We start from the raw sequence: 24,394 nt of genomic DNA, 5'->3' as shown, positions 1-24,394 counted from the left end.
CTAAGGAATGATCCACTTGCCTTGGTGTTAGTGCAGTAAATGTTCACTAGATTAACTCCTGGGATTGCTGAGCTTTATATATTTCTACCCAAAAGGGGTGTGGATGTATCACCACTGAGTGTATTACTGTATCACAACAATGACACCACTTGAAAAATATTCCATTGGTTGGAAAAGCTTTTGATACATCAACATGCGGTGGAAAGGGCTATATAATACAACATTTTTCAATATTTAAGAGAGAGATGGATAGTTTTTTTTTGGATACTAAGGGATGGTTAGGCTTGTGGGGATAGTGTGGGAAGGTGGATCTGAGGTAAAACATCATCGAAGATCTTCAATAGTCTACCCCTGTTCAAATTTGTTATGATTTTAATAGAAGCCATAATCTGATGGCCGCTTTTAGTTTATAAATGGGATTAACAGGTTAGGCATGCCAGAAATGTGGGCAATGATAGAACTAGAAATCATAAATATAAGTTAGTCGCTAATCTAATTCTGAGGAAACACTTTACCAAGTGTATGTTTAGAATGTGCAATTCGCGAGCATAGTGAGTATTGACATCACTAACAATACATTTAAGCGGAAGCTAGAGAAATAAAGGAGGTAGGAATAAACGGGCGGATACTCATTGCGGGTTGTTGAAGAAGGCTTAGAATAAATTCGTAAAGATTTTTTGAGGCATTGGCATAGAGCTGTTGAGACGAGTGGCGTGCTTCTCTGCTGTAAATACTATGTAAGACTGCCATGGAATACAATGTGTCAAATTGAACCAGCTAAACAATCATGTCATCTCCAATCGGATTAGACAAGGGTCCCCAATTCCCTTCTTTCCCATGTGAAGCCGATGATAAGTAATGCATTGTTTCCATTAATTTTACCGGGATTGAAAATTTCACGAACAGGCGCAGGTCCTAATGCCAGAGTCCTGCTGCAATTACATCTCCTGCTCCTTCCACCTATTTCAGTTAATTACGATTGTTAGGGGAAATTAAAAATGCTGAATGAGAACACTGTAAGGATTTACTGAAGAACACTTCAAATCTCCAAGCAGCCATGGATGTTAAACCTATTGACAGCTGAGCGTAAGTAGATGGACATTGCACACAAAGGAGCTTTGAGTTTGTGTGATTTGCACAGGCAGAACCATTCAAATGGTGCAACGATGTGGTGAAGCCTTGAGAGCTGGACTGGAGATAAAACATAAGATAAAGTTAGTTTAGGTATACTCCTCTCTCAGATAGGAGCAGGGCAGATGGTTTAGCTTAGCTATGGGAGGACATACAAAGACAAGAGAGGTCTTTGATGAAACAAAAGCAGTCTTGAGTTATTGGAACAAAGGTCTTTGCGTACGTGTTTTAATTTTGGTTGGATAATATAATTATGTATGCACCCTTTAGAATAATTCGTTGGCAACATGTACTCAATAGTCTAGTTTTAACATGGTACCTATGTGTAGGTTACCGATTGGATATATTCAAATGCACTCAAATGTACTGGGATAAGAAAAACGTACAAAAGTAATGAAATGCAATCAGTCAGGGAGCTGGGTCTTCATTCTTAGGAATTATTGCGGCTCCCTTGCATATGCTTGAAAAAAAAACCGGTAAAGGAAGCTTGAGTATCTCTGGTCGCTATGCGGTCGGGGATTGGAGTTTCTCCTCTTCAATTGGCCTATGTGATAGTTGCAGGATTGGAGGGAATACCCTCTTCATCGATACTGTTCAGGAACAGCGCATTACATACGGTTAGTTGTAGTATTGAGACAACAGGAAGGATGGCCCCCGTGTAACTGCAACATTTCTGGACATTATTGCTGCTCATGCAACCCCGGATTCTGGGCTAGGTTTGTTTATCTTGAGCTTTGCGTACTCCACTCCGTTTTTCTGCTGTTTCCTTCTTCCTCCATTCTGGGACTCGGTGAAATACAGAGGCGCATAAGTCAATTTACAATGGGTCTCGTGTTTGGTCTGTGGAAGCAATATTAACATTTCAGCGACGCCTGTTACTCAGATTAATTATTTCAATCTGTTACTGCACATTACTGAGATCACAGCTGAGTCAGAGTGTCCCAGTTTGCAATGGACTGTCACGTTTTCCGGCCGTGCCTGTGCACAGAGGGTGCGCTCTTCCTCATGTCTGGGTTTCCCAGTTTTCTTCTGCTCTCTGAAGGTGCGAGCAACGGAATTCGGACTACCCCTCCTCTCCTCCGTGTATGGTCTGTGGAGAGATTTTTGAGAAATATTAGCGACATGTTATATTACCAACATTAGATAGAGGACAACAACAACAACCGGAAATAAACACATTGGGTGAGTTTAATGACTGCAGATCAAACCTGAAAATGACATTGTCCCAGTGACAATATTCTTACAAGGATATCGGAGACAACCCTTTACTAATTGGTTTCATATTTCTGAACATTCAATCACAATCTGTGTTATCAGGAGCTCGCCCGAACCGAGTGGACCAGAAACCCGCGCATGCGCCACCCAGCAGTTTACGCAAATCCGAGTTCTGGATTTGACTATTTCAGCAGATAACTTTTTTCCACAGAGGCTCTGAGGCCAGGGAAGGGGCGGTATCCCTGCCAGTGAGCAGCCGCGGTCAATGCTCAGGGGTCACGTTGAAAAAATCATGGGTGGGGATAAAGGTGATCACAGAATCGAGCTGGCTTTGTCCCTTCATGCGGCTGAATAGCATCCCAACCGACACTGAAAACAGCCAAACATCAACAACCATATCTGCGGGAGCAGGAGTGTTGCCTGGACCCGGGTATCATTGTTGTCCTGACGGGTCACTGACCATATTTCACATTAGAAGAGGCCATTGAGGATTCCATGAACTGAGAATTGATTTGCCGTCCGCTCCATCAATAGAAGAGATACTTCTGATGTTCCAGGAATACCAATATATCTATGGTGTAACTGTTCAGTACATTGAAATAAAAGCCCATTTCTCAGTATAATAAACTGAAACTGACCTGTTCCTCGAACTGGTCGGGCATATCCTGAGTGAACGGTCTGCCTATCAGAGAAGGAAATTACATCAATGATCAATTTCATCCTTTGCGATGTATTTACCGAAAAATACTCAACATTCGAACAAAATGCCTGGACTGGTCATCAGTGGAAAAGTGACATCCAGTTCTACTGATGGATGCGATGGTATCCATTTTACACCAGAACACCAATTGTCACAAGCAAAATTAAACTCCCGCAAATGCTGAAAATGTGAATTAAAAATAGAAACTACCGTCAGTACTCAAAAGGTCAGATTGTATACGTGGACAGAAGAAGAGGATTCATTTTCCAGGTCCGTGTTTGGCTTTCACTTCCACAGATACTATCTGAATCCTTGAGTTCCTCCAGAATTTTCTGTCTTGATATAGTCCGTGTTAAATTTACCCTTCTGCTTCAGGGTTTCTGCCCCAGGGTTGCTGTCCTGCCCTGCACAAACCAAAGTTAGCGTCATTTAACCGACAGAGTTCACATCATCACCTTCAGTTATCGCCAAGAAGAAAAGCACAGTTAAGTTTAATGATGGTAGCTGGTGAAATTATTCTGGTGTGTTTGGACCTTGCCCTCATCATCTCACCGTGCGAAAAACGACAAATTCTCCTTGTGCAATAGACGCTGCTCTCGAAATGGAGATCAAGTCTGCATCATTGAAGCTCCCCTCTGCCGCAGCATTCAACTCTATGTAGACAGTAAAATCCCGTTGTGAATCAGGATCGTGCCATATCTTACCATCAGGTCTATTCAATTTGCATCGTTTGAGAAGTGCCAGTAACAGCATCATCACTAAAATTATTACCCCGCCCGCTGCAGACCTAGACACCAGGCCATAGGGAAAATTACGGTCCAGCTTACCTAAAGGGGGCAGAGAAAGTGGAACGTTAGCATTTTGAAAAGCAGATAATGCTAAATAATTAAGCAACGTCAGTTAATAGGCCGCACTGACATATCAAAGTCATCCTCTCTCATTGAGGTATTAAGCAGCCTCTCACTTTTCATCTACCGAGAGGCCCTATTGTTGCAGTATTAAACAACCAAGCGCGAAACAGATCAACGCACGCACTATACATTTGTGATAACATCAGCCCTTTATTCAGATTATACACCATACTTTACTCAAAATTATACAACTTTGTTCACAGTGCGCATGAATGCCGTTGTGTCTCTCTGAGTCCCCAAAGCGCCCAAACGGATCAAAAATATGTCCTGTGCGAGTTAGAGAAACTGCATTAATGGAAATTTACTCTAAGATCCCAAGAATCGAGTTCCAGTGAATGAAAATGACCATGAAGTACATCACGCAGGATCCTATCTGCATTTTGTTCTAAGTGATATCATACTGAGGGATCGACTGCGTGTCTGGCCTTCGACACGAAATTAAGTTTCGGAGCGCAATCGGAGGGTTAGGTAAATCAAAAATATTACACCTGAGGCGGAGAATGTTGAATGTAACAAGTATACCCTAATGTGGCGTGAAAAACATCAACTGAAATTCCCCGGGAAAGTTGCGTTTTAAGGAAAGTATTTGCTAGTTAAATGAAAGTGAGTGCGGATTGTTAAAGGCAAAACAGATTTGGCGAGCTTGTTGGAGAAATTTGATTATTATGTGAGAGGATCGACGGTTGATTTGGATAATGTGGATTTGCAAAAGGCGCCAGAAACGGTGCTGTATATTCGACTCATCCAAAAAACTAAAACCAATTGGATTAAAGTAAGAGGGAAAAACAGGCTAAGAGGCGACAATCAGAGGCAAGTGATGAAAGGTTGTATTTTCAGAGTGGGTTTGCAACCAGTTTCTCAACAGTCGGTATGAGGATATTGCTCCTTTAGATACATATTGATGATGTGGACCTGGGTATATAGGGCATAATTTCATTGTTTTCAGGTGATCAAAAAAAGCAGAAATACAGTAAACAACGAAGATGGTTATAGCGGAATTTAACGCAGAAAAATGTGTAATAGTGCATTTTGATAAGAACAATTGCGGGGGGTGGGTGGTGGTGTGTTTGCCTAAGTTATGCAATTCGAATGAATTGCTGGAACAGAAAGCTCTGAAGATATACGGATACAAATATTTCGTTGTGGGAGGAAAAGTTGGGTGTTGCATTATGGTTATCCTTGCCTTTATTAATATAGGGATTCAGTTCAAAACAAATGAAGCTGTGTTTAGCATTTATAAAACACTCGCTAGTTCTCCTCTGAAGTATTGTGTTAAAATCTGGACACCACACTTAAGGACGATATCAAAATCTTTTAGGGCGTGTGGATTTGATTGTGGATTTGCTAGAATGTGTCAGCGTCGTGGTGTTTTCACAATGTCGGAGAAGCTAGGGCCACTCTTCAACGTGTAGAGAAATTTAAGAGTAATTTTAAAGAGGTGATTATAATCCTGAGCAGGCTAATAGGCTAAATAAGCAAAGTTCCAGTGCGGTTACCAAAGAAAACAGGATTAATTAGCACAATTTTCGCAAAATCAGTGGGGACACGGGAGGAGATATTTTACACTGTGTGTTGATGTGATCCGGGATGCTTTGACTGAAGGCACAAAGATGCATATGCAACAGTAACATTCAGAAGAGAATTGGGTTTGGGAAAAAAATAATGAGTGGTCTAATTGGATAGCTCTCCGAACCAGCTTGCACTTATTCGATGATCCAAATGACCTCCTTCCATGCCATATCTTCACCAAATATCTATGACTTCCAGGAACATGGACAGCTCCTTTTAAACATGCGCAGCGAATGTACACTCACTACACTGACCTTCATCTTATTCCCGAGGCTAGTGACATCATGGCATAAAACAAATGGCCTAACAGCTGAGGTAGCCCTGTGCTTACATAACGAGTCTTCCTACACCCTCGTTCTCTCACGTGTATCCAATTGAAATTTTCACTCCACCTGTGCACAGTCTCATGATTGAATTACCTTCCAACGAAGTCTTTGCCTTTCTAAAGTAGAAATCATGGTAAAAATGATCGTTAAAAAAAAGAAATGATCAACCCATTAGCTCTCCTCAGCAATTTTTCTGAGACCTTTCCTCAGACGAGAGAACGGAACTACACGCAGTGTTGCAGATGGCAGCTGATCAAGGACAAGCTGATTAGAAAACTCTTTTATTGATTTATCCCTGTTTTAATCTCCATGCTATTGCTTTTGTTGGCTAGCGTCTCGCGGCAGTATTCATGACCCTTTAGATACTGCGCACAACAGTAACCACCTTTCTTTCCCTTTCAGCATAATTTAATTCAGAGCCCATCACATTCGACCTGTCCACTTATATTAAAATACTGATATCCATGTTAAACATAATCTACCAATAGTTGTTGCAACAGTTGGAGATGACGTTGGTTCAGGAGATCAAGAAGCAGAATTGGTTTAAGCAGAGATGGAGGATAGTAGGGGAAAGGTGTCACGAGTGGGAGTTGTCTACAGGCCCCATAATAGTAACCAAAATGTTGGACAAAGCATGCAAGAAAAACATATTGGTTGCGTATGATAAATGGATGGCCATAATCTTGGGTGACTTTGATTAATGTATAAACTGGAAACATCAGATTGGTAGTAATGGCCCGAGGTGAAGCTCATAGAATGCATTCAAGGCATTTTCTTAGAGCAGCATGTTTTGGAACCAACCAGAGAGCAGGTTATATTAGTCTTAGTGTTGTGTAATGTGACAGGATTAATTAATGAACTCAGAGTAAAGGCACCCCTTGTAGCAGCGATCACAATGTGATTGAATTTTACATCCAGTTTGAAACTGAGAAGAGTGGGTCTAAGGCATGTATTTTAAAGTTAAATGAAGGCAACTATGTGGGCATGAAGGCTGAGCTAACTGAAGTGACTGGTGTACAAGGCTGGGGAACAGATCAATAGAGAAGCAGTGGCAGACATTTAAAAGGACATTTCGGAATACTCAGATAAAGTAAATCCCTACTATAAGGAAACAAATGTAAGTGGAGGATCAAACCTCTGTGGTTTACTAAATAAGTTAAGCAAAGCAGCAAACTTAAGGAAAAGTACTGAACAAACTGATGGAGCTGCAGACTGACAAGTCTCCGGGTCCAGATGGACTTCATCCTCGGATCTTAAAAGAGGTGGCTAATGAGGTAGTCAATGCGTTGGTGCTAATTTTCCAAAATTCGCTGCATTCAGAAAAGGTTCCATTAGTGGAAATTAACAAACATAACCTCTATCCAGGAGGGGATGGAGGCAGAAAGTAGGAAAATATAGGCCAGTTAGTTTGTTGCCTGTCGTGGGGAAGCAGTTAGAATTGACCATTTAAAAGGTTGTGGCAGGGCTCTTCGAAAACAACTCAAGATAATCGGGATGAATCAGCATGGTTTTGTAAAGGCCAAATCATGTTTAGCCAAAATATTGGAGTTCTCGAAGGATTAACATGTGCTGTGGATAAAGGGCAACTTGTAGACGCGCTGTACTTGGATTTCCAGAAGGGATTTGATAAGGTGCCAGATCAAACGTTATTGCAGAAAATAAAAGCACTTAGTGCAGGCGGTATTAGCATTGGTAGATGATTGGCTGGCTGGCAGAAAAGGATAAATTGCATAAATGGGTCTTTTTCTGATTGGCAGGATGAAACGAGTAGAGCCCCGCCGGGGTCTCTCTTGGGCCTCAATTTTTTACAAGTTACATCAATACCGTGCAAGAGGGGAGCGAGGCCATTGTAGCTAAATTGGCAGATGACACAAAGATTGGTAGGAAATAATGTTATGAGGAGGGCGTAAGGAGGTTGCAGGCGGATATAGATAGACTGTGTGACTGGCTCCCTCAACCCGCTCAGCATAAATAATCCTCTAACATGCCTTTTGTGCTTCTTAAAGCAACTCTAAAGTTATGCCGCCTTACTTGCAGTTGTAACGCTGCTCAAACCGCTTCTACTGGTCCTGGCTTTCACTCGTTTTGATCTTCAGGATTTCGGCATGGTATCATCATGTACATTCACCTTGTACCTTCTCCTTGACATTTTAATACCCCAAATACGGGCAGTGTTACAACTGTGGTCTACCCTATGAATTCGCAATCGCAAATAGCGGAGTGCGGCGGCTCTGTGTGCGCAGTGTTACTCTAGCCTCATCAACGGGATAACAGATGAGTTAAGAAAATGTTTAAGGTCCAATCCGATTCTATTTTCCCCATTGAGAACCCCTCAGATCGGGGAACAAATCGTTTCCCTTTTCTGGCTATCAGAACAACTTGATTTAAATTAAAAAAAACATTCACTCTCCAGTTACTGGAATCAACAGTTCCACTTGTAACGAGAGACATAGGACAGAGCAAACGCCGTCAGCGTCAAAAGATCTGAGGCTTGCAGTAGTCTGCGAAGCCTTTCCAGGTGAATAATTACTCATGTATCGTCAACAGATCTTCATGGAAAATTCCTCAGGTCTACACTGAATTTCCGTTACAAATATATTGCGACCCAAGACTCCACAATCCTAGTGTTGGCTCTTAATTTCTTTGATTAATTGCTGAAGGTATTTTTATACAATTTAATCTCCATCAGACCGGCGAATTTACAATTTGAAACTAGTAATGCTCGGCCAATTATGCACTTTAGCTCCATCCTGTTCAAGCGACGTCTGCTCCACTTTCAAATCTTAATGTCTTCATTTGTAACCTGATCTTTGTTATTCAGGAGCCAATTTACACACGAATGACCACAGCTCACCCCTATTCCACACTGTGTAGCTTTGTGCAAACAATAAAATGAGCAGCCACTGCCTGCTTTACAACAATATTTCACCTCTGGGTTCAAAACGTATTTTATGCATTAATTTTCCAAAACACATGACAGTATTCCCATTCCTATTTTAGCAGTACCTCGGGTTGCACCCCAGTCAGCGGCTCAGTAATTAAATAAAAAGTAAGCATGTTTTCTGAATGGTATGAGATTGCAGAACTCTGAGAATCAGAGGGCTTTTATTGTCCTAGCTCATGAATCGCAAAAAGGTTGCTACGCAGGTACAGCAAATATTTAGGAAAGCTAATGCTATCAGTTATTGCGAAAGGAATTGAATACAAACGTAGGTAGGTTATGTTCCAGTTGTACAAGGCATTGGTAAGAGCACATCTGAAATATTGTGCACAGTATTGGTCTTCTTATTTATGGAAGGATGTAAATACGATTGTAGCAGTTCAGAGAAGAATTACTAGAATAACACCAGGGGCGGGCAGGTTGGCTTCGGAGGAAAGGTTGGACAGGCTAGCCTTGTCCACTGTCCACTTGTAGGCTGTCCAGCAATATTCATTACAGGCCTACCGAATCCCACAGCTACCTCGAAAACAACTCCTCACACCCCGCTTCCTGTAAGGACTCCATCCCATTCTCTGAGTTCCTTCGCCTCCGTCACATCTGTTCTGATGATGCCACTTTCCAAAACAGTTCCTCTGACATATCTTCCTTCTTCCTTAACCGAGGTTTTCCACCCATAGTGGTTGACAGGGCCCTCAACCGTGCCCGGCCCCTCTCCCACGCATCCGCCCTCACAACTTCCTGTCCCTCCCAGAGCCATGACAGGGTCTGCCTTGTCCTCACTTATCACCCCATCAGCCTCCGTGTTCAAAGGATCATCCTCCACCAATTCCCCCAACTTCAGCATGATGCTACCACCAAACACATCATCACTACAGCCCCCCTGGCGGCATTCTGCAGGGAGCATTCCCTCCGAGACACCCTAGTCCACTCCTCCATCACCCCCTACACCTGAACCCCCTCCCATGGCACCTTCCCATGCAACCGCAGAAGGTGTAACTCATTTACTTCCCCACTCCTCACCTTCCAAGGGCACAAACATTCTTTTCAAGTGAAGCAGCGCTTCATTTGCACTTCCCTCAATTTAGCCTACTGCATTCGCTGCTCCTAATGTGGTCTCCTCTACATTGGAGAGACCAAACGCAGGCTGGGTGACTGCTTTGCAGAACACCTTCGGCCTGTCCGCAAGCATAACCCAGACCTCCCTGGCGCTTGCCCTTTCAACACATCACTCGGCTGTCATGCCCTCATGTCCGTCCTTGGCCTGCAGCAATGTTCCAGTGAAGCTCAACGCAAACTGAAGGAACAGCACCTCTTCTTCCGACTAGGCACTTTACAGTCTTCTGGACTTAATATTGGGTTCAACAATTTCAGATCATGAACTCTCTCCTCCATCCCCACTCCTTTTCCGATCCACCTTTTTCCAAAAATTTATAATTTTTTTTCCAAATATATTTTTCTTTTCCCTCTTATTTTTACATTTATTTCGATCTATTGTTTCATCTCCATCTTTTAGCCCATTTCGATCCCTTCCCCCCACCTCGCCCCCACTAGGGCCATCTGTCACTTGCTCATCCTGATTTCTACCCTTAATGTCCCCATTAGCACATCCTTTAGATAATACCACCACCGTCAACACCCCTTTGTCCTTTTGTCTATGAAATATTTGGCAGTCTCTTCTTGGCCTCCACCTATCACTGCCCTCCTATCGAGCTCTACCTGTCCCACCCACCCCCCTCTACCAGCTTATATTCCACCTAATTTCTATATGTATTAGTCATGATGACGGGTCACACGGACTCGAAACATCAGCTGTATCCCTCTCCGCAGATGCTATCAGACTTGCTGAGTTTTTCCAGGTATTTTTGTTTTTGTTCTAGATTTCCAGCATCCAGCATATTTTGCTTTTATCTTAGTGTTTAATTGACTTCCACTTCTCTTCAAAGGACATCTACATTGAAGAAGTATTGCTCTTCTCTCCGACAGGATTTCCAACTGTCTGTTTTGCCGTGTTCACCTTCATTGCTTTCCATTTCTCTCCTGGTGTTTGACAAGGTGTTTACTAGAACTCGCTTTCACAGCCATATTTCATTCCTCATTGCCTGTCTCCATCTCCGACTTACCACATGTGGATTCCAACTGAAGTTCCACCCCTCATGTTTCGAACCAGCACACGATTACAAGTATCTCTGGGACATACAACGCTCCTCGGACTGCTGTTCTCATCGCATCCTGAGTGGCACACTCAGTGCCATCTGCCACCGTATGAACACACTCTACCTCTCCCTACAGCAGCACTGACACACCCTATTTCTAAGATGACCTTGCCCCCAGTTTCATTTTATTCTTCATCTCATCTGATGCCTCAACAAGAAACTTCGTCTCTTTCTTTCAGATGCAAAGGAACGCAAGCTCTAACAACGCATCAACACCAATGCCCACCCAGGACCCTGCACCCCTGCCCGTCCCTCTGTCCCCATCCAATCTTCCAATCCCAACCCTGGCCGTGTATTCAAAATACCCTCTGACCTTTCCCTCTCTGATGCTGAACGTTCAGTGCTTGGCAAAGGACTCAGTTTCACACCCTTACGCCCTCACCTCAATGAATTTCGTGCTCGGCACGATGCTGAACTCTTCTTCTGTCCCTTCCACCTCAGTGCTCACTTCTTTGGGCAGGAGTCCTCTCCCCATTCAACGGATCCTATTACCTGCCTCCAATATTCGGCCTCCATCTGGACCCCTCCCTCTGGATTTTTACCTGCTCTTGATCTTTTCATTGAGAACTGTTGGCGTGACATCAGTCATCTCAATTTCTCTGCCCCTCTCATCCACTCTAACATATCTCTTTCTGAATTTGCTGCACTCCTTTCTCTCAGGTCCAACCCTGACTTTGTCATCAAACCCGCTGACAAAGGTGGTGCTGTTGTTGTCTGGTGCATTGACCTCTACCTCGTAGAGGCTGAACATCAACTCGCAGACACTTCCTCCTACCTCCCCCTGGACCATGACCCCACCACTGAACATCAAGCCATTGTTTCCAGGGCTGTCACTGACCTCATCTCATCTGGAGTTCTTCCCTCCACAGCTTCAATCCTCATAGTCTCCCAACTTCGGACGGCACGCTTGAACCTCCGACCCAAAATCCACAAACAGGACTGTCCCGGCAGACTGGTCATGTCAGCAATGTTCCTGCCCCACGGAACTCATTTCTTGCTATCTTGAGTCCATTCTCTCTTGCCTTGTCCAGTCTCTTCCCACTGACATCCGCGATTCCTCACACACCCTAGATCATATCAACAATTTACAGTTCCCTGGCCCCAACCGCCTCCTCTTCACTATGGGTATCCAATCCCTCTCCACCTTCACCCCCCACCAGGATGGTCTGAGGGCTCTCCGCTTCTTCCTCGAACAGAGGCCCAAACAATCCCCATCCACCACGACTCTCCTCCGTGTGGCTGAACTTATTCTTTCACTAAACAATTTCTCCTTAAACTCGTCTCACTTCCTCCAAATAAAAGGTGTGGCTATGGGTACCAGCATGGGCCCCAGTTATGCCTCTCTCTTTATGGGGTATGTGGAACATTCCTTGTTCCAGTCCTACTCAGGCCTCCTCCCACAACTCTTTCTCTGGTACATCGATGACTGCTTCAGTGCCGCTTCATGCTCTCGTCTGGATCTGGAAAAATTTATTAATTTTGCTCCCAATTTCCATCCCTCCATCATTTTCACGTGGTCCATCACTAACACTTCCCTTCCCTTCCTTGACCTCTCAGTCTCAATTTCTGGTGATAGACTGTCCACCAATATTCATTACAAGCCTACCGACTCCCACAGCTAACTCAACTACAGCTGCTTACACCCCACTTCCTGTAAGGACTCCATCCCATTCTTTCAGTTCCTTTGCCTCCGTCACATCTGTTCTGATGATGCCACTTTCCAAAACAAGTCCTCTGATGTGTCTTCCTTCTTCCTTAACCGAGGTTTTCCACCCACGGTTGTTGACAGGGCCCTCAACCATTTCCAGCCCATCTCCCGCGCATCTGCCCTCACACCTTCCTCTCCCTCCCTGAACAACGATAGGGGCCCTGTTGTCCTCACTTTTCACCCCACCAGCCTCTGTATTCAAAGGATCATCCTCCGCCATTTCTGCCAACTCCAGCATGATGCCACCACCAAACACATCTTCCCTTCACGCCCCCTGGCGGCTTTTCACAGGGATCATTCCATCCGGGACACCCTGGTCCTCTCCTCCTTCACACCTTACACCTCAACTCCCTCCCACGGCACCTACCAATGCAACACCTGCCTCTTTACTTCCCCCCTTCTCACCGTCCAACGGCCCAAACACTCCTTTCAAGTGAAGCAGCACTTCACTTGCACTTACCTCAATTTAGTCTACTGCATTCGCTGCTCCCAATGCGGGCTGCTCTACATTGGAGAGACCAAACGCAGATTAGGTGACCACTTTGCGGAACACCTTCAGTCTGTCCGCAAGTATGACCCAGACCTCGCAGTCACATGCCATTTCAACAAACCAACCTGCTCTCATGCCCACATGTCCATCCTTGGCATACTGCAATGTTCCAGTGAACCTCAACGTAAACTGGAGGAACAGCACCTCATCCTCCAGCTAGGCACTTTACAGTCTTCTGGATTTAATATTGAGTTCAACAATATCATATCATGAACTCTCTCCTCCAGCCCCACCCCCTTTCCGATCCCCCTTTTCCCAATAATTTATAATTTATTTCCAAATATATTTTTCTTTTCCCTCCTATTTTTAATTTTATTTCGATCTATTGTTTCATCTCCACCTTTTAGCCCATTTCGATCCCTTCCCCCCACCCCACCCCCACTAGTGCCATCTGTCAATTGCTCACCCTGCTTTCTACCCTTAATGTCCCCATTAGCACATCCTTTAGATAATATCACTACCGTCCACACCCCTTTGTCCTTTTGTCTATGACATCTTTGGCAGTCTCTTCTTTGCCTCCACCCTATCGAGCTCTACCTGCCCCACCCACCTCCCTCTACCGCCTTAAATTTCATCTCATTCTGTCTGTCTTAGTACTGATTTAGGGTCATACGGACTTGAAACGTCAACTGTATCCCTCTCCGCAGATGCTGTCAGACCTGCTGAGTTTTCCAGTTATTTTTGTTTCTGTTCTAGTCTTGTATCCACTTGAGTTCAGAAGCGTAAGAGGCGGCTTTGTTGAAACCTTTCCGATCCTGAAGGTTCTTGACGGGGTGGATGCGTAGATGCTTTTTCCTCTTATGGGAAAATCTAGAACTCGGCTTCACTGTTTAACAATAAAAGGTCGATCATTTAAGACAGAGATCATGAGAATTGTTTTTCTCTCAGAGGGTCATGAGTGTTTGGGACTCTCTTCCGCAACAGACAGTGGAGCAGATACTTGTATATTTCTAAGGCAGAGCTAGATCGATTATTGATAAACAAGAGGGTTAAAGGTTATCGGGTGTAGTCGGGAATATGGAGCTGATGTTATAATACGATCAGCCATTAATTTATTGAATGGTAGAGCATGCTCGAGGGGCCGAGGAACCTAATCTTGCTCATCATTCTTATTTCCGTATGTTCGTATGTTACATTCACCAAACACAATCACCGGCGCCTGGCTGAAAATGTCATCTTCACGTTTCCTGAAGAGGATACAGGCCTATGGTAAATTATTTTTGATCCAGAACTTGTGTCACCAATTTCCCATCCATGCTTTGCTCTATTGTTTGAACTAAGTCTTGCTGTCTGGCACCGGTGTCTATGAGAAACAATAGGGTCCTGCTCGACTCAGGCTGAGTTGAAACAGCAGGCAATTCAAATACGGGATATACGTTTGGGGCTTAATTGTGGTTTTTTTTGGAAATGCTGCCCGATCAAGTGCTTGAAAAATGCATTTCACAACTGTAAAATCTAAGCGCTGTAGGAGACATAGAAAAAGATCCATAAATGAAACTCTATTGCCCCACTGAAAATAAATCGATCAACTGCAAATCAAGAGAAATTCACTTATAATCTCCCGTTAGCGTTGGTAGTCAATGCATTGACGTCTCTACTGCAAATAATATATATGTATGCAAAGAGAATCGAGTTGCTCTGTAAGCAAATTCTAATTGTACAAATGCAACACGTCAGGGAGGTCAACGGATTTTCATTGGTCACCTAACGCCTTTGTGCATGAATAAAATCTGTTATCAGCAAATATGCTCATCACTTATTCCGTTAAGCATGCAGAAAAATACCGTTTGGTGTGATCCTCTCCTTTCCTATAGCTCCCTCCCCCACCCCCACCCAGCCTCCCCGTGCCCCTTAACTCGTTGGGCAATTCTTGCGTAAATTTTCGAACAGTCAGTGACAATCTAATTGTTGTATCCCGGATTTGACTGAACAGGCAACCTAGAAAATGCACATTGGGCTCCTGAGTCTGGCGAAATCTTGTGGAGCTCGGCACGTCAGTGAAGAGAGGATTGAATAAAGTGATTACAAGCAGGACCCTATTGAGAGGCGAACGCACATTTTCCTTAATGGATAAACAGAGAAACATAGATTAAAATTTGGGTCTTTCTACTTGTAACTAATATGTATAAATGGTCATATAAATGTCGTGGTTATTATACACGTCAGGAGTTGGATATTTTGCAGCAAGTGACATGGCTGCTAACTGTGCAAAGCCTCTCCACCAGCTACAAGTCAAGAGTCTGATGGAATAGTCTCCTTTTTTCTGGATGAGGATTCTCGACACGATCGTAGGGGAAATAATCCACCAGGTGACAATCATTCCGCCACTTTACACACCCACTCCCTTTACCATATGCGCACGGCGGTTGCAGTGTCCGCTACCTATAAGTTGCATAGCAACATTCGCCAAGGCTTCTTGTGCACCAGGGGCGCGTCAAACCTGTGAGTTATATCATCTGAAATGTGAAGGGCGACAGCCAGATGTGATGACCAGGGCATCCAATCTCGTAGAGGTCATGAATCATCCTGACTTTGGGCATTTATGACCATCCGTTTCTTGCCACGGGATCCAAAGCCTGGAACTTCAGAAATGATAGCAAGGTGCAAGCACCTTCAAAACATCGACGGCAGACAATCAAGAAAAAAAGGATCGCGACTACCTGCTCAAGCATAAATAGAGATATTCAAATAATGTCACTTGTGCCAACAATGTTGTTATCCGAGAGCCCATTAAACAAATACGGGATACTCCAAAAATAATAAAAGGTACGGGGTTAGAGAACAATGATTGATTGAAGTCTGGAGCTCTTTTTTTGCACAGTCCGGTCATTGTTGCTGCTCTTTGTGAACAGATAGGATCACTGCAAATACGGCAAGAGAGAAAACGAAGATCAGGTCTGAGAGAAAATACCTTCCTGTCCTTCAGTTACATATTCTCTGAAATTCACTCCATAATTTTACGCGAACTCATTTTCTTGTCAGTACCACTCACCTTGTATCATTAGCTTAGCCCCGCCGCCATTGAAAATCATTCCTGTCCCTTCTTGAACGCTGCAATAAGAAACTCACATTCAGCAGGTGGAACTCGTAAGATCCTTGTTTGGAAGACATCATTGTTTTCCTTATGCCTGCAGCCGCATCCAAAGTCGCGTCTTGGCCCTCTCTCCACCAATAAACATCCAGCATTGCGTTGGGAAACAAAAGCGACGCTGAGAAATTCATGGACACATTTGTACCTTCCACCTGAGTCACACGATCGGGGACCTGAATCAGCAAGTGCGCGCTTCCGTCAGTAACTGTCAGAAATAAACACAAACGGGGGTTGCAGCAAGGGTAATGATCGGCAAGATTCAAAGAAAAGAAACAAAACATATGTAATATAACGAAAAAATAGAAATGTACAATCAACATTAAACAGTAATGACCTCTACACAGTTATTTTCCTCTTCCTATTTATCGAATAGGTCTAATATAGACACCTGTGTAAATAATGCCAGCGCTGAGAGGTAATTCAACACACGGAATATATACATTCTGCTCAAAGCCGATTAATTTGGTCATTCGTGCAAATCAGCTGGAAAAACTGAAGGGTAGGAGAATGGAAAGATTTGAAGATTGGGCATTGGGCGTGCTGCAATGTGGTCCACCTTAGCGACAGCTGAAGCTCCAGCTTCAATTTACTGGTTTCATCTTTACGTCAAAGCTGAGTACACGCAATGGAAGTTGAAACCAGTCACATCTCATTGTTGTTCCAGGGAACATGGGATAATTTCGCGTCATGTGAATATTTCCGAAACACAGGAAATAATGTTTACGTTTGTACCTTTCACCGGAGTCACACGGCCCGGGATCTGAAGCACTGAGAGCGCTCCGGTCAGTAGCTTTCAGATTATAAACACAGGCAGGGATTACAGGCAGAGCAAATGATTGGAATGGTTAAAAGTGAAGAAATATTATGTGCGAAATATAACGGAAGAAAATGAAATAATCTTCAATAATTGCTGAAGAGATATTATCTCTACACGGTTCTAATTGCTCTTTCTATTTATCAGACAAGTGCAAATATCTAGCCCGCGTAAATAATCCAGCGCTGAGAGGTAATTCAGTACATCGAATATAGACATTCTGCGCAATGACTATGAACTCAGTCACTCGTGCTGCAAGTTAGCGGCAAACACTGAAGGGTGCGAGGATGGACAGGTTTTGAAGGGAATCAGGCATTGGGCCTGTTGCAAAACGGTTGCACAACCAGATACTCGATGCTACAGCGTCAAAGCATTGATTTTACCTTTACGTCAGAGGTGAGAATAAATAGACACTGGAAGTTGAAGCCACCCATATCTTAATGTTTTTTGAGGGAATATGGAACATTTTTACACCAAGTTAAACTTTATGTATCGATACATCTATATATAATGTACAAAGTTGACCAATTGTTTACAGAACGTTCGTGCAGGTGTTGACCAAACATATCACTCCGTTCATCGGAAAGGCTATTTTTACTTAAAATAGGTAAGGTACCAGGACCTGGTGAGGTGCTTCCGAGGATACTGAGGGAGGTGAGGGTGGAAATTCAAGAGGCACTTCAAGAGACCTTCAGTCGTCCTTAGACAGGGTAGTGGTGCCGGAGGGCTGGAAAATTGCCAATGTTACAATCTTGTTCAAAAAGGGCAGCAAAGACAATGTTGGCAACTACAGACCAGTCAGTTTGATTTCAGTGGCAGGGAAACTTCTGGAAGCTATAGTTCGGTACAAAATCAATAATCGCTTAGACAAGTGCAGGATATTATGGAAAGCCAGCACGGATTCATTAAGGGAAAATCATGTATAACTAACTTGCTGGAGTTTTTTGACGAGGTATCTGAGAAGGTTTATAAGGGCAATGCTGTTGATGTGCTGTATATGGATTTTCAAAAGGTATTTGAAACAGGCTTGAAAACAAAATTCTAGCTCATGGAATAAAATAGAAATTAGGCCATTGGATAAGAAATTGGCTGAGTGACAGGAAACAGAGAGCAGTGATAAATGTTTGCTTTTCAGATTGGAGGAAGGCCTGTTGTGAGTTCGCCAGGGGTCATTGTTGGGACCCTTGCTCTTCTTGATATATATTACTGGCCTAGACTGTGACGTGCAGGGCATGATTTCAAAATTTGCAGATGATACGAAGATTGGAAACATTGTTAACTATGATGGGGATAGTCCTTAACTTCAAAAGGAAATAGATAAGTTGGTGGATCGGGCAGACAAATGGTAAATGAAGTTCAATGCAGTGAAATGTAAGGTGATGCATTTTGGAAGTATGAATATTGAGGGACAGCATAAAGTAAAGGGAGGAACTCTAAGGGAAGCGCAGGAACAAAGGGGCATCGGTGTATGTGTGCATGCATCATTGAAGGTGGCAGGGCATGTTGAGAGGGCAGTTAATAAACCGTATGGTGTCCAAGGTTTTATTAATAAGGGCATGGAATACACGAATACGGAGGTCATGTTAAACTTGCTTAAGACACTATTTAGGCCTCATCTGGAGTACCGCGTCCAGTTCTGGGCACCATGCATGAGGAAGGATGTGAAGGAATTGGAAACAGTACAGACGAGATCGCAAGAATGATTCCAGGGATAAAGAACTGTTGCTATGAGGGTAGATTGGGGAGGTTGGGACGATTTTCCTTGGAGAAAAGAAGGTTTAGAGGAGATTTGATCGAGGTATTCAAGAACCTGAGGGGTATGGACAGGGTAGGTACGGAGAAACTGTGTTAACTCAAGAGTACATCAAGAACTAAAAGGCACAGATACAAAATAATGACCAACAGGAATTGAAATGATGTGAGTATTTTGTTTGATCCAGTGGGTGGTTGGGGTCTGGAAAGAACTTCGTGAGAGGGTGGTGGAGGCAGGTTTGCCCGAGGTATTCAAAAGGGAATTGGACTGCTCTCTGAAAAGAAAGAATGTGCAAGATTACGGAGATAAGAGAGGGGAGTGGGATTAGGTGGAATGCTCTTTCAGCGAGCCAGTGCCGACGTGATGGGCCGAAAGGCCTCCTCCTGCACTGTAAAGGTTTTGAGACTCTGTGATTCTGTTTGGCCTCAGAACGCTGGGGATATTCAATGGAAATTCGCCTGGCAGAGTGCACACCATGGCGTTGTTTATCAGTGTGTCCTTCAGTGTCGAGGCCACTGTGCACTGACTGAACATTGTAGTCTGGCATTCATCAGAAATGGGTCTTTTAAGGGGATAGTCCTTCAGGATAGTAAATAGATAGAAATGCTAGGATGGGACCTTTAGCCCAAATTAAATGATAGGTTTCTCAAAGGTTAGTCACAATTTATCATCTCGGGATAAAATTGTTTAACTTATACCCAATGGGCAGCTGATGTTGACTGGGTAACGCAGTTGGTGACGGCATAGTGCTGCTGGGAATTTCATAATGGTTTAGTTATTGATGCTGCTGTTGATGGTAACTAGCTGATAACTTTGGTCGCTGCTGTGTGATAATGTTACTGGTGACTGGGTGAAGTTATTACTTGCTGTGTGATGCTGCTGGTGACTGGTTGCTGCTTATTCTGTCTGGAGATGGCGCTGCTAGTGATTGAGAAGTTGCTGGTGACTGTGGCTTTGTCTGGGGAGTAGTTGATTGTGCTGTTGAATATCGAGTTATAGTTATGGCTATGTTGCTGGTAACCAGGCATTTGTGCTGGTGAATCGTGATGGTGCTGATCACTGGTCGATGGTATTTTTGATTTTTGAGTAATGCTGTTGATATCCATATGTTTCTGCTGGAGACTCGATGCTGCTTTTACGACTCAGACTTTTTGCTGATGACTGGGCAGTGCTGGATAATTTTGTTGCTGGACAATGTTGATGAGGGTGATGACAATGGTGCCTAGTTTACAATTCTCTTGATCGAGTCTCTTTGGTAGTGTCTGCATAATGCTGTCGTTGGTGACTGGGTGACTGGTTGATGATGCTGGTGAATGTCAATGCTGATATTAACTGCATGATCATACACTGATGTTGACTGACAACTTGTGCTAGTTATTGTGTCTTTCTCCAATGACAGTGCTGTTTCTCGCGACTGATGAAGGTGCTCCAGGTAATTTGTGTTGATATTGCTGGCAAAAGAAGTGTATATTGCTGGTCGCAAGAGGGTGGTGCTCTTCCCGGTGGCACATTGATGCCATTGCTGGTGATCAGGTGATTAGCTGATGCGCAGCAGGTGACTGGGTGATGCTTTTTTATGGCGAGTGGGTGATAATATGTTCGGTGACTGGGTAACGGCGCTGCTGGTGATTGCAGGTGCTCATGGTGCTAGTGTGAAGCAGGTGGTGATTAAAGTGTTGGTGCTGTTGGTTGCCGGACGCTGTTGCTTGTGTCTGGATGATGCTGCTGGAAAGTAGACTCTACTTCAGGTGGGTCCGTGATGGTGGCGCTGGTCAATATCTGAGAATGCTGGTAACTTGCTATTTTTTCGTTAAGTGCATATTCCTGCTGGAGACAGGGTGATTTTACTAGTAACTGGGATGTGGTTGGTGGTGACTGATTGATGCTTGTGACAGATCAATGGTGTTTCTTTTCCCTTCTTGATACTTCTGGAGACCTGGTGCTGCCGATGATGACTGGCTGCTGCTGCTGGTAGCTTGTTAATGTTTATTGCGATGGTTTGGTTCTATTGGAGACCGTGTTACTGACGGATAGGTGATCCGACTAGTGGCTGAGTGATGGTGTTGCTGGTGACTCATGTCTCTTTGAATGTGCTGTTGGTAACTGATTGGCAGTGCTGCTCCATATTATGTAGGTGCGTTTGTGTGTATCTCTGTGTTATTTGTACTTACCCAGCTGATCCATAAAGAAACATCGCTGGACGAATGTCCAGACTAATTCTTCAGTTTTGCATGTCTGTCCGTTTAGCATGTTTGTGTGAGTTTCATGTGTGCATAGGAAACAATATGTGTATTTCATGTGCATGTTTCTTGTGCTTGGAGTGTGCATGCCTTATGTGTGTAATAATGTTTTAAGTACATGTTATGTTTGTATTCTATTTGTGATGTTTTTGTTTTTGTTTTAGCATGTGTTGCCCCTGCTATTTTCCCTCGGGGAAAGAAAGCTTTCTGTTTTCCATATATATGCAGATGCATTTTACGTGTGTGTATTTGTATTATGTGCGTACGAGCAATTGCGTATACGATTGCAACTCATAAACACCATCTTACTCGATCTCCTCAAACTTTAGTCTTTTCTGTAAACGGTGGGAAGTTAGAAACAAAAGAGGTTAAAAAACAAACCTGTGTATCCAGACACATATAGGGTTTACAAAGATAGGTGGGGAAAGCAAATTGTGAAGAGGACATGAAGAGTGTGGAAATCAATACGTATAGTTTAAATTACAGAGACAATAATGGTTATTGGAGCATAGCGTGGGTCGTCCTGACGTTATTGACTTTGGTAGCAAGAATAGCAATGCAAAATTCCGAAAATTCAGATAAAAGTGAGAGCTGAACTCCCACTGATCTGTTAGAATAACTTAAGCATTTGTGAGCATTAAAAACTGATCTTTATTTTCGGTTCGATCGTAGCCCTGTAGAATAACTGAAGATAATTGTTTGCGCACAGTAAAGTAATTCGGTATTGTACGAAAACCATCAAATGACCGGTGATGCCACAATTACCCAGGATCTGGTCATCCTGGTGTCTGATGACCACATCAACCTATATTCAATGAGGTGTTCATAAGCCTCATAATTATTGCTTGGAATGAGAGGAACAATATCAGGTTTTGTGGAAATATTTGGATCACGAAGCTGCCCATTGTCTTGAAAACTGTTACACTTGTAAAATCAATGAATCAATATTTCCCTCTTTCACGGCATTCAACTTGGATCAAATCAAATGACAGTCGTTTTTTTGGCCCATTGTTTCTATCCAAGTTTAGATAATGTGCGTCTATTTTGGTAGATTAGGCTGGTTGTATGAACACCATTTGGTTTCACGAAGTATCTTTCGTTCGCCCATCCTAACTTTGGGCAAAGATCTTCTAATTTACCAAGCCGTTGTAAAAGCCCGTTTAGCTGCTCCCTCGCGACGGTTCCATCTGTTTCTTGGGGAAATTGCTTCAGAAGTCGGAGGTATCCAGTGGAGATTCTGTCCTTGATTTAAGCTCTGAGCTATTCCAAGAATATTCCGGGGTCCGGAGAGGACATTATCTAGATATGGAATATCGGTTATCGGGCACCAGGTGGATCCTGGGATGATGCCTTGTGAACGGAATTTAACAACCGCAACCATTTCTGTGCAGCAGCCACTGTTCCTTCGGATTCATAACTTAAATTTACATTTGAATGCTGAACATCCTTTTAAATTCGGATTCGATTTATACCACGCGGGAAATGCTTGCAGCAGAGAGCAGGTTTCCTGCATAAGAATGAGCTTCATCTTGGCTTCTGTCAATAAAAGGCTTCAGCTCTGCAGTTTACGGGCTATCGAGAGTCTCAGCCTTTGATTATCGGTGTTGTTATGTATTTAAAATGGAGACCGGATGTGCTGTTACATGTCCCACTGTAGAATTCCGGCTAATGCTGTAAAATATGGGTCCTGTGGTTATTGCAAACCAGGTATTTTAATTCTACGTTGGGAAATGATGTTTGAATTTTCGGGAATGTGGAAAGGACATAAACGCCAACAAATCAAGTGGGAAAATCAGGAATTACAATTTACAAGGATGCTAAAGACTGAGAGGTGGTTAGAGGTTTTCCTAGCTCGATAATTTGTAGGTAAGTATTTAATTAAATTGATGAGCAAGACAAAGACACGTGCCAAAACATTCTAAATTCATGCAGAACATCCTGTAACTGATTAAACTCTCATCATAACTTGCTGGGTGTTTCTACATGAAGCCATTTATCTGGAGGATAAACATTCTTGAGAACTCAGTGAAAAACTGCAAAATGTTGTGTATGACTTCCCCTCAGGTTCCACTAGTGCAGGAATTCCCCCAGCCTTAAGTTACAGCTCTTGCAGAATTCGACGCAATTAATCCGTTCCAGTTCTCAGCAGTGGTGTAAATGCAGGTGGATTGGAGCAGCGCGCACAGAGGTACTGACGGTTGCTGCAGGACGTTCGTCGGTCAGCAGCATCGCTGTTGATGCGTTTGAACTGTCTCGACCAAGAGACAGCAACCGAGGATAATAATGCAATGAAGAAAGAGCAATACAGCATAGATATGGAAAGAGACAGAAATAAGCCACACACACAGACACGCGCGCGCGAGATAACAAATAGTCGGAAAGAACAACAAGAATGTTATTGAAAAGGGGAAGTGAGTGACGTGTTACACATGTACAACTGAACTAAAGCAGATAGTAAAATTCTGATGTCCCCAAAGCTGCTGTTAATATCATTGATAAAGTAGGTGGGGTGCACGCCTGGGAGATTAATCTCAGAATGTTTGCTGCTTCCTATGGCTTGATCTGTTCCAAAATGTAGTCTCCATAAATCAAGTTGCACTTCATTCCGGAGTTCCGAAGACCAGTCGTATTGGATTCGGAACGTTAACTTTCTCTCTCTCCACAGATGCTGCCAGGCCTGCTGATTTTCTCCACTACTTTCTTTGGTTTTACCTTGTTTACTGTTTCATTGCATTAATACTTGCGTCATCTAGGTTCCTTTCTTCCATTGTCATTAGTCATTGATTCATTAACGCTCAAACACCGTATGACTGGTACCCGTTAAACAAATAACACCTGAAAGGGAGCGCTGGGTCATTTTAAAGAGGAGTATTGATAACCGCGGCGCCAAAAATCACCAAGGCGGACAGTACATGGCTAAGGAGAAACATGGGGAGAAGAAAAGTTCACAGAATTACAGGGTTGTTGCAGCATAGAAGAGGGACATTCGGCCCACCGCATTTGTACCGGTTCTCCGAATGAACAATGCAAATAGTACCATACCCCACCTTCTCTCTCTAGCCCTGCAAATTCTTCTTTTTTACATAATAATCCCATCCTTCTTAAATACCTAGATTGAACCTGCTTCCTCTATCCCTCAGGCAGTGCATTCTAGATTTTAACGATTCGCTTTGTGAAACAATTGGTGCTTATGTCTCCATTGCTTCTTTTGGTCTAATTCTGTATCCTCTCG

This window comes from Cetorhinus maximus, chromosome 6, assembly GCF_964194155.1.
Source record: "Cetorhinus maximus chromosome 6, sCetMax3.hap1.1, whole genome shotgun sequence".
NCBI lineage: Eukaryota > Metazoa > Chordata > Chondrichthyes > Lamniformes > Cetorhinidae > Cetorhinus > Cetorhinus maximus.
The sequence above is the reverse complement of the archived record's forward strand: the minus strand, read 5'-3'. Positions refer to the sequence as shown.